This window comes from Mus caroli, chromosome 4 (assembly GCF_900094665.2).
Source record: "Mus caroli chromosome 4, CAROLI_EIJ_v1.1, whole genome shotgun sequence".
In the NCBI taxonomy this organism is placed as follows: Eukaryota; Metazoa; Chordata; class Mammalia; order Rodentia; family Muridae; genus Mus; species Mus caroli.
In genome coordinates this window covers 125,386,734-125,395,722 of record NC_034573.1, presented here as the reverse complement: position 1 = coordinate 125,395,722, position 8,989 = coordinate 125,386,734, and positions in this window count along the sequence as shown.

The following is an 8,989-nucleotide window of genomic DNA, read 5'->3' as shown; positions in this document are numbered from 1 at the left end:
AAGGGCTTGTTTATCTGGTCTGGTGACTGATTCATCCCAAGGCCCCTGGTGGTGCGGCCGCGCACCAGGGAATTAGGAAAGGCAAGGCCGAAGTGCAGTCTTATCAGTCCGTAAATTGGCTCATATTAAAGCCTGCCCTGGGTATGTTGCATATCGTCTGTCCTAATAATTCCATTACAAGAGGATTTATCCCAAGGAAAAGAACAGGACATGAGTAAGAGAATACCTTCAACAATGACTTCTTGGCTTGATTCTCGCTGGAGGAATTGCAGGGAGCCCCATGTGCCCTTTTCCCCGAGGCTGAGCAGTGTGGTTGGAAAGCCTTCTCCTGGCAAGGCTGCTGAGGTTGGGAGGCCCAGGCAATCTTCAGCCTGAATCTTGGACAAAGAATCTATAAAAGGGGGTGGGGGTGCAGGGAGGGACTGGAATCCAGATGACTCAGTGGGTAGAGTGTTTTTAAGCAAGTGTGACGACCCTCAGAACCTAAGTGAAGGTGGATGGACAGATGGACGTGAAGTCCAAGTGTCTGTAATCCCAGCACTTCTGTGAGTGGATGGAAGGCAGAAACGGGGAATCTCTAGAGAACGGTGGTTCTCCTAGCCTGAGTTTGCAGCAGGGAGCACCAAGTGATGCTGTCTCAAGACAATGGGAGTACTGATGCTTATGGCGTCCTCCAAGCTCCTCGCGTGAGTCTGCGCCCACTCACACAAACGCGCATGTGCATGCACAGAGAGAAAGGGAATCTTAACAAAGGGGGTTCTTCCTGCCGCATTCGAGGGGAGGCCAGACTCTCGCAGTGGGCCAAGACTTTAGATTGGAGGAATGAAGGTGGAAAGTGCTTCCCCAGCTCTCTTCCACCTCGAAGAGCCTTCCCGGATATCAGTGTCCATGCACACGGGGGTGGACCTCATGGTTACAAAGGTGTGAGTGTTTAAGACATGTTTTTCTCCTTCTTGCCGGGCCCCAGAGATGATGTAAGAAGCTATTTGGGTTAGGTTTAGGGTGCACGTGATAAAGGTCCATGCTTTGTAGCACATTTGCCTGGCCCCATTATCAACTGCAGAACCAGGCCAAGGTTTGGGTCAACCTAATTCACTTCACATGAGAACGCAGTAAGTCACACTGAGCTGGGCCCTTGGCTCTAGGATTAGCATTTTAGGCGGAATGGATTCTAATAGGTGGGGACTTGTGCTTAGTTTTCTTTTCTGTGTTATAACTGTGAGCACTGAAGCTCTGCTAAAGTGTATCTAACCCAAGAGCCAGATCTTTGCTCTCCATCATTGGTAGAGACTACATTTCTCAGCATTGCCAGCTGCCTCCTGATAGGCTGAGGCCTTGGGAGGCTCTGGATGCACGCTGGAGAAGCCAGGTGCTTCTCATTCACTGTGACCCCATTGGGTGGCATGCCAGCAGTGGCTGTGTCTCCTCTGGAGTCCTTCCAACCGTGTTTTTCCAGCCCTGGTACTGTCCCAGTTTGTTCTCTGTGCTGAGATAACCAGTGAAGCTGAAAACACCTTGGGAAGGATTTCATAGCTCACAGGTTGCAGCCCAGCACTGAGGCAAGCCAAGGTAGGGACTCACACAGGGCAGAAACCTGGAGGTGGGAGCTGACACAGGAGCCACAGAGTGGTGCTGCTTGCTGGCACGCCTGATGGAGAAAAATCACTGGTGGGGTTGTTATTACCATGCTTGAGGTTCCCTCCTATCGTGACCCTACTTTATGTTACACTGACAAAAACAAACCCAAACAACAACAAACCAAAACCCAAACAACAACAAACCAAAACCCAAACCAAACAAAAACAAAGTCAACCAAACGAAACCAATGCAAAAACAAACAAAAGCAAACAACAACAAACCCAACCCAACCCAAATCAAACCAAAGACAAAAAATAAACCAAAACAAACAAAACTAAGAACAAACAAACAAACCCAAAATCAGCCAACCAAAACAAAACTCAAAAGATAACTGAGGACACAGGTACCAGGCCCCTTTGTCCTCTCCTATTGGTGGAAGGGCGGGATAGCACTTCTCTGTGGGGATGCTGGGTGCTTCCTAGTTATGACTAGTTATGACTAGTTATGACTAGACCCACAGTCTCTTTTCACTTGAGAACCAACTCCGTTGTAGAAAAGTCTCTTGTTGGCAATGGACTATGGTGGAGAAAGGGGCTTCAATGACTTTAAGGACAAGCTGGGGTAGGAAGATTCCATCCTGAGGCCTGGGTTACAGTGTTCCAAGAAGACCCATGGTGAGAGGCGACAGTGGTATGCCAAGATGACTGGCCAAGAGGCCAAGCTGCAGCTACACCAGATGTGTGGAACAGAAAGGCTTTCCTTGGGGTTTCTGTGGTGAAGGAGAGGAAGGAATCTGATGTCTTCTAGCTCTGTCTAGGTCTGTGCAGGAATGAGGGCAGGTGTCCCATTGACTGTGTGCTCGACATAGCCTAGAATCATCTGAGGGAGTCTCAGTTGAAGGATTAATTGCCCAGATCAGATTGGCCTGCAGCCATGTCTGTGAAAAATAGGTTTGGATAATGATTGGTATGGGAGAGCCCAGCCCACTGTGGGCAGCACCATCCCAGGCAGGTGGGCCTGGGTTGTGTGAGGAAGCCAAGCCAGCTGAGCAGGAGCCAGTGAGGAAGCCAGCACTCAGAACTCAGATCAGGACTTCCAGGGATAGGCTGTGGCCTGGAAGTGTAAGCTGAACCAGCTGCCTTCCTTCCCAGGTTGCTTTTGGTCATGGTTTTCATCACAGCAACAGAAGACCAACTAGAACAGGAAGTGGAATGTTAGGGAATTTGGGCGCTGGCAAAATGGCTCTGCAGGGAAAGACACTTACTACCCAGCCAAACAACCTGACCTGGATCCCTGGGAGCAACTCACACAGAAAGAAGCAGTTACTACTGAACCCCACACTCAGCTGCCATGGCACATGTGGCTTCCACAAGCACACATACAAACCAACAACATAATTTAAAAAGTAAATTGGAAACATTATCGTGTGTGTGTATGTGTGTGTGTGTGTGTGTGTGTGTGTGTGAGTGAGAGAGAGAGAGAGAGAGAGAGAGAGAGAGACAGAAAAAGGCAGAGTCACAGCAAGGCAGAGATAGAGGGCAGACAGACAGGCAGACACACTCACAGAGAGAGAGAGAGAGAGAGAGAGAGAGAGAGAGAGAGAGAGAGAGAGAGTGCTCCCACAAGAGCAAAATGGCACTCAATGTTTCAAAATGGGGCTTTGGTTAAATGAATAATGGTTTCCATCCAAAGTAAGATGCAATGGCTACTCTTGATTGTCAGCCTCGTTGGATTTAAACCCACTGTGAGAGTGGAAGGGGATGGCCCCATAGGACAGAGATTCGAACATTTAATCACCATGGAGTGAAACTCTTTGTTAGGATTAGAAGGATTAGGAGGTGTGGTCTATTGAAGGAAGTGTGTCTCTGGGGGTGTGCTTTGAGTTCTCAAAAACCCATGCCAAGCCCAGACACACTCGCTCCCTGTCTCTCTGTGTCTCTGTCTCTCTCTGTGTCTCTGTGTCTCTCTCTGTGTCTCTGTGTGTGTCTCTCTCTGTCTCTGTGTCTCTCTTGCTCTGTCTTTCTCTGTCTGTCTCTCTCTCCCTGTCTCTCTGTTTCTCTCTATGTGTCTCTGGCTCTCTGTGTGTCTCTCCCTCTGTGTCTCTGTCTCTCTCTGTGTCTCTCTCTGTGTCTCTGTGTGTGTCTCTCTGTCTCTCTGTCTCTCTTGCTCTGTCTTTCTCTGTCTGTCTCTCTCTCCCTGTCTCTCTGTTTCTCTCTATGTGTCTCTGTCTCTCTGTGTGTCTCTCTCTCTGTGTCTCTGTCTCTCTCTGTGTCTCTGTGTCTCTCTCTGTGTCTCTGTGTGTGTCTCTCTCTGTCTCTCTGTCTCTCTTGCTCTATCTTTCTCTGTCTCTCTCTCCGTCTCTCTGTTTCTCTCTATGTGTCTCTGTCTCTCTGTGTGTCTCTCTGTATCCCTCTCTGTCTCTCTCTGTCTCTGTCTCTGTCTCTCTGACTCTCTCTCTTTCTGCTTGTAGATCAGATTGTAACTCTTAGCTATGCCCCAGCACCATGCTTACCTCGGTGCTCCCAACCATGATGACAATGAACTAACCCTCTAAAACTAAGCCAGCCCCAAGTAACTGCTTTGTTTTATAAGAGCTGCCGTGGCCATGGTGTCTGCTCACAGCAACAGAGCAGTAACTAAGACACAGGGGCGGCAAGCCGCTGTTCACGCCTGTGAGCGAGCTTCTGGATGGGATGAGCTGAGTCGGGAAGAGCCACCCTAAGTGTGGGCTGCACCTTTTTGTGGGTGGGGGCCCCAACTGAATAAGAAATAGAAAGAGAGCTGAACCCCAGCTTTCATCATCCTTGCTTCGCTCCCACCACCATGCCCTCTCCACCGTGATGACCGCACCCTCACAGTAGGAGCCACTGTGAGTCCTTCCTCCCATTTGCTGGGTATTTTGTCTGAGCAATGGTTAGAGTAACCAATACACAAGACGAACATAGTCTTTGCAAGAACAGTGGTGGGAAACATCTGCATCCTGGTAAAGATTTGCTGACCACTGAAGTGAGAAGCAGCATGGACAGCCCCCAGCCCCAGCACCCACCCTCAGCACTGGGCCCCAGCACCACAGACAGCACTCAGCCCCAGCACCCAGCACCTACAGATAGCACCCAGCCCCAGTACACACCCTCAGCACCTAGCCCCAAAACCCAACCCCAGCACTCAGCCCCAACACCCAGCTCCAGTACCCAATCCCAGCCCCCAGCCTCAGCACTCAACCCCAGCCCCAGCACCCACTGACTGCACCAGGCCCCACAGACAGCCCCCAGCCCCTGCACCCACCCTCAGCACTCAGCCCCACAGACAGCACTCAGCCCCAGCACCCACAATCAGCACTCAGCCCCAGCACCTAGCCCCAGTACTCAGCTCCAGCACCCACCCCCGCACCCAGCACCAGGCCACACAGACAGCTCCCATAAACAGCACTAGCCTGGCAAAGCACATCTTTTCACCAACAGAACCGAAGCCTCGAAGGGCATGAAAACGCAAATGGAACTACCTCTGGGTGGCAGTGGATTTAGAAGTCACTCTATTTTCTTCCTGTGGCACAGCTGCATTTTCTAAAATTTCTATTGGAGTGTTTTAGTTACTTTTCTGCTGCTGTGATAAAACACCGTGACCAGAAGCAACTTATAGAAGAAAGAGTTTATTTTAGCTCACAGTTCCAGAGGGACAAGAGCACATCACGTGGGGAGGAATGTCACAAGCAGCAGGTAGGCACACGGCAGGAAGCTGAGAGACCACATCTTTACTGTGAATAAGAAGCCGAGAGCAAACAGGAAGTATGGCTAGTCTATGACCTCTTAAAGCCCGCCCCTAGTGATGTACTTCCTCCAGCGAGGCCATACCTCCTAAACCTCCACAAACAGCATCGTCAGCTGGGGAGCAAGGACGTGTTCAAATGATCTTGCGGGGGACATTTCTCACGCCCACCACTACGAGGAGCCAAACTAACGTCTGTAAGGGAAATGCAGGGTTACTGGACAGGAGCCAAGAAGGGCCTTTGCCCGTGCTGAGCCTTTCCTGGGATGCTATCTCCTCTTCCTTAGCCAAATTCTCACTTCTCCGAAGCCACCTGGGATCATTTCTCCTCTCTAAATGTGCAAATGATCGACGATTTCAGCCCCCAAATGATCTCATCTTAAAAAATCCTTCCAGAGGCTCTAGAGAGATTGCTCAGTGGTTAGAGGTATTTGTTGCCATTGCAAAGGACCTGGCTTTGGTTCCCAGTAACCACCTGTTGGCTCACAACCATCTTTAACTTCATTTCTGGGAGATCTGATGCCCTCCTCTGGCCTGTGATGGCATTGCATGCATGTGGTGCACAGGCATACAGGCAGAGAAAACATACATTAAAAAATAAAAGTAAACCTGTAAAAAAATCCTCCCTGAACTGTAGTCTACCCTGCGCGTGGTACTGTACAGTGTAACTCGCCAATGTGACACAGTCACGATTGAAGAAAGACACCTGGGTTGGGACAGGGGTGGGGGGAATACTGGAGCCATTTATAAACGTTTAGAGGCTGCTGAATGCAGGAGAACCCTTTCTGTGCAACCAGTTTTCGAGAGGAAGTGAGGGCTGAAAGGGGAGACATGATTCCCCACTTGAAGGAGCTAGCTCTCCCTACCAAACCAGTTTAGGTTGCGCTACCTAATATGATAAACATCTCTCTCGCTGTAGGGTATAAAGTGAGGTTTGGCTATACGAGGTCCCTGGATGTTTTTACTCCTGGGTCTCTAGAAGCAGATGGTTCCTTAGTCCCTAGGCAGGAAGTGTCCTGAGAGCAGCAAACAGCCTTTGGCTGAACTCTAGGAAAACAGATCCATCTTCTAGCAGGATCAGGCATGGATGGCTGACTCTCTTTGCCGACTCCAGCTCAGGCTGTAAGGAAAAGCCCTTGTCTTTTGTGTGATGCCTCTATCACCCTCTCTTTATCTTACCTCTGAGCACTTGTGTGAGATGTTCCCACAGCCCAGAATATCCTTTCCATTCCTTTCCCCTGTCTAACTCTTGTTCATAATTCAAATCTTCCCCCAGCTTCACCATGCGAGTCGCCACGTGCTATGAATGCTGTTTCCTGAGCCCAGAAAGCATCTCACTATTTTCTGTTCCCTTAGTGCTTGGGAGGAGGCCAGAAACGCGCTGTCCTGTACACTTTTTTGTGGGGACTGACACAGAGCAGATACTCGGGAATATTTGTTGATTGACTGAGTGTGGTGGGGGAGCTAGTCTATGGCTTGTCCTTTTCAAAGCCTTACCCCTCAGCTATAGAAAAGGCTTATCTTAGCTGGATCGCATGCGTCCATTATCCTAGCACTTGGGAGGCTGAGGCAATGAGATCTTGAGTTTGAGACCAGCCTGGACTATCATTCCAGGGCAGAAGCGGCTGTATGATGTGGGAAGCCACATATGCCATTACAAGGTGGCGCTGGCTACCGCTGGCCACCACCCATAAGTAAAAAACCAATGTGCTCATGTGCAGTAGAGTTTTTTGCTGGCCCGGGGCATGTAAATGAGGTACTGAATGCATAACCAATTGGGAGTAGATATGTAAATGGGGTATGTTAATGAGGTACTGAGAGCATAACCAATCAGATGTAGATATGTAAATGAGGTACTGAAAGCATAACCAATCGGGTGTGAGACACGCCTCTCCTAGGCCTATGTAAGCAGCACCAGTTCTGGGCTCGGGGTCTTTTCGCCTCTGCAATCAAGCTCTCCCAATAAACGTGTGCAGAAGGATCCTGTTGTGGCGTCTGTTTTGCTGGCGAGTAGGGTGCTCACAGTATGATAAGACCCTGTCTCAAAACAAAACACATAAAACTATGTCCTAAAATTACAAATATTCAGAAATACGATGTGTTTCTATGTCTTCCCTTGGCTTCCTCACAGCCTCCTCTTCTGAAACAAGACATCAGAAAGAGCAGCGCCTTTGTGAGTACAAAGAAGGTATCATCGAGATGAGGTGCAGGCATGAGGCTTTGGTAGCCTTTGTACTTCTACCTGGGGTATCAGACACTATCGATCTGACTCATAGCAATCTAAGTACAAGTCTGACCTACATCAACCAAGAGCATCTAAATAGACACCTGTGATGGTTTGTATATGCCTGGCCCAGGGAGGGGCACTATTAGAAGGTGTGTCACTGTGGGGGTGGGCTTAAGACCCTCATCCTAGCTGCCTGGAAGTCAGTCTTCCACTAGCAGCCTTCAGATGACGATGTAGAACTTTCAGCTCCTCCTGCACCACGCCTGCTTGGATGCTGCCATCTTCTCACCTTGATGGTAATGGACTGAACCTCTGAACCTGTAAGCCAGCCCCAACTAAATGTTGTCCTTTATAAGACAGGCAGCTAGGGTGAGAGCCCACACACAGTGACACACCTACTCCAACAAGGCCACATCTCCCAACAGTGCCACTCCCTGGGTCAAGCATATACAAACCATCACAACCCCTTTCCTCCTGAGAAATTTTTACATAACCATGAGTGACTGTGTGTGGGGTGTGTGTGTAATAGGCATACACATTAAAAGTTTACTGATAGAAAAACCATAGAGATATTTTTATAATTTTTTTCCTTCTCGTTCCAGCTCAATGATTTATTTATTTATATGTAAGTACACTGTAGCTGTCCTCAGACACTCCAGAAGAGGGCATCAGATCTCATTACAGATGGTTGTGAGCCACCATGTGGCTGCTGGGAATTGAACTCAGGACCTTCGGAAGAGCAGCCAGTGCTCTTAACCGCTGAGCCATCTCTCCAGCCCCCAGAGACATTTAAAAAAGCAACTCTCTGTATACACACTGTTGACGTTCCTTAGTAAACAAGGGTAAATTTGCATATTAATGAGATGAGCATGCTTGCTTATTTTTATAGAAATAATTAAACCTTGGTCAAGTGTTTGCTACCACAGGGTCCAGAGCACCTCCAGTGTTTGTCAGAATCAACTTACTTATCATTGTCAATGCTGAGAATATCACCTTTCATAAGCACATAGAACAAAATTCCAAGATGGGTTTTTTTGGGGGTGGGGCATTCCAGGAAGTTTTCACAAGACAAAGTTTCTTTAACATTTTTTATGAACATTTTAAAAATGAAGGTCAAATCAGCAATTTAGACATCATTAAACCCAAGCAGTCTGGGGCTGGAGCGATGGCTGCCCTCACCGAGGACCCGAGTTCAGTTCCCAGCACTTGGGTTGGCAGCTCAGAACTGCCCGGCACTCTGACTCCAGAGATCCGATGTGGTTTTCTGCCCCTGTGGACACCTGCACTCACAAGCACATACCTACCTCTACCAACTACATAGAAGCCAGATCAGGTCAAATGAAATGAATCTTAACCTCTCGTATTCTAACACGATACAATCCAAAGATGCGACAACTTCATCCCTGCCGAGAAAAGATG